The 2,500-nt window shown below is 46.5% G+C and overlaps 1 protein-coding gene across 1 annotated transcript in view; it reads left to right on the top strand.

The window, feature by feature from the left end:
• The window catches only part of skia (v-ski avian sarcoma viral oncogene homolog a), a 60,293-nt gene that overhangs the window by 39,731 nt on the left and 18,062 nt on the right, over positions 1 to 2,500 (top strand). The gene's annotated exons all lie outside the window — the stretch shown is intronic.

Raw genomic sequence — 2,500 nt, 5'->3', positions numbered from 1 at the left:
TTGGAATCTCTCTGGTCTGGAGATGAGTCTTCTCCTCCTCTTCTCTCTCTTCATCCCTCCTTTCTTTTTCTTCATCCTCCTTTCACAGTCAGCACAAGGAAAGTGTTGCCCCCCTGCTAGCAGCCACATACAGGCTAGCCTTACTGCAGACTTTAAAGAGAGAGGGAAAGAGAATGACAGAAGCAGAGAAAGAATGAATGAAAGAGCAAAAGAGATAGAGAGATAGTCAGAAGCCATCATCTCTCTTTGTGTCCCCCGCTGGCATCTCTTTCAGATGAAAACGGGGCCATTTGCAGTGAGGTCTGGGGTCTGCTTAGCTGAGGACATCAGGCAAGGCAATCCTGTTAGTGAAAAGCAGAGGGAGGACAATCTCCTTATGGCATTCATCTGCATGAGAAAGAGCAACCTTTGAAGAGAGTTATCCACCTTGAAATTTAAACTTATTTGTCTGTGATATAAGCAACCCCCCCCCCCCCCCACACACACACACACCCCTCTCTGGCCTCTACTTTGCATTGGATCTGTGAAAGAGAAAGTGTGTACCCCTCAGACGCAAGAAAGTCAAAATAGTATCTGTCTCTCTCTCTCTCTCTCTCTCTCTCTCTCTCTCTCTCTCTCTCTCTCTGTCCCTTTTTGGTGTTATTTTAAAGCACACAATAGCATGTTTATAAATCTGTGATACTTGACTGACCTATTTAAAATTGAAGTGATTCACCACCCACCACATCCTACAGATGTTCCAAGAAAATAAAATACAAAAACATCAAACATTTCTGTGCATAATCCTTATTTGATCTCTTTTCAGTGTATTGTTTTTGCCGGAGTGCTCTCTCCTGCCTCACACACACACACACACACACACACACACACACACACACACACACACACACACACACACACTCCTGCCTTATCCTCCAGAATGTAGGCTGTGTGTGTGGTGTTCGGGGTAATCTCCATCTCCCCATTTCTCTGTTTCTATCTCTTTCTTCTCCTCTCTTTATCATCCTATTCTTTCTGCTTCTTGTTTTTCCACCTCTGTCTCTCCCTCCCTCCCTCTCTGTCTTTTCCTCTCTATTTTCTATCTCTCCCTCTCTCCGTTCCTCTCCCTCTCTCTCTCCCTCCTGCTCTCTGGCAGGCGTTAAGAGAGAACAGCATTATCACTTCTGGTGATTATGCAAAAAAACTCCTCAAGTGGAGGCAATTAGGAAGGAAGAGTGGGAAAGGCAAACAGACTTAGTGAGATTTGGCCTCAACTCACAAACAGGGGCGTCTGTGTGTGTGTGTGTGTGTGTGTGTGTGTGTGTGTGTGTGTGTGCATTAATGTGTGGTCATGTGTTTGGTACTGTTTGCTGTTGTGCTGTGTTGAGTTTTGTAGTTTTAGTTTTAGACTGCTGTGCGGTGCTTCTGAGTTCTCTGTCTGTGTGGTGACTGTGGAGGGGGAGTGAAATAGCCAGCCTGTGTGTCCGGCTTAGTCGGAGGGGATTCTCAAAGCATTCATGGCTTTTACTGACGCTGTCTGGAACAGCCAGCATTCAGCTGCAGGCCGCCACTGAAACTCCATCCTCAGAGAAAGAGAAGATCATCTGGCTTAGTCTCCTTCTTTTTCATGGACACTTTCATGTGTGTGTGTGTGTGTGTCTGTGTGTGTGTGTGTGTGTGTGTGTGTGTGTGTGTGTGTGTGTGTGTGTGTGGTGTGTGTCATCGTGTGTTGCTGTGTGTGTGGTGTGTGTGTGTGTGTTTGTTTCATACTGTGTGGTTGTGAGTGGGTGGATGACTTTTTGTGCCAAAATGTTGTAGATTTGAGTGTATGTATGCATGTGTGTGTGTGTGTCTGTGTGTGTGTGTGTGTGTGTGTGTGTGTGTGTGTGTGTGTGTGTGTGTGTGTGTGTGTGTGTGCGCACAAGCGTGGGGCCCCATCACCAGTATTGGTGTTTGCTTGTGTGTGTGCCTGCATGCATGTCCACAGTCCACCACCACACACACACACACACACACACACAAACACACGCACACACACTGTATTATATTGTATTGAATTATATGTGTTTGCATTTGTGCAGCTGTATTTTACATCACTGTTGTATATGTGTGATAGCATTCACCACTCACCTGCAGACGAGATGAGATCACTAACCGACTTCTCTCTCTCTCTTTTTCTCTTCTCTTCTCCCTGTGCTGTTTACCGTGTGCCCTGGTGTTGCTGCAGGTAAGTGTCCAAACTCCTCTTTATGTCTGTATGTCTGCCTCCCACACACACACACACACACACACACACGCACACACGTACACCCACTTGAGCGCTGCCTCCCTAACCAACCCCTTCACACTGTGTTCCCAGCACCACTACAGTCGATCACACAAGCCAATCTCAGCTACTGTAAGCAAAATAAACTAGCGAGCCCATTGTCAGACACTTATCCTTATCACAAGATGGATCTCATGATGGGGTAGACACAGCAGGCAGTGGTGGTTTGTGTCTCAGCAAGAGAGAGAGAGAGAG

The sequence above is a fragment of the Alosa sapidissima genome, chromosome 7 (genome assembly GCF_018492685.1).
Source record: "Alosa sapidissima isolate fAloSap1 chromosome 7, fAloSap1.pri, whole genome shotgun sequence".
NCBI lineage: Eukaryota > Metazoa > Chordata > Actinopteri > Clupeiformes > Clupeidae > Alosa > Alosa sapidissima.
Note: the sequence above shows the minus strand (reverse complement) of the source record. Positions and strands in the feature narration are given on the sequence as shown.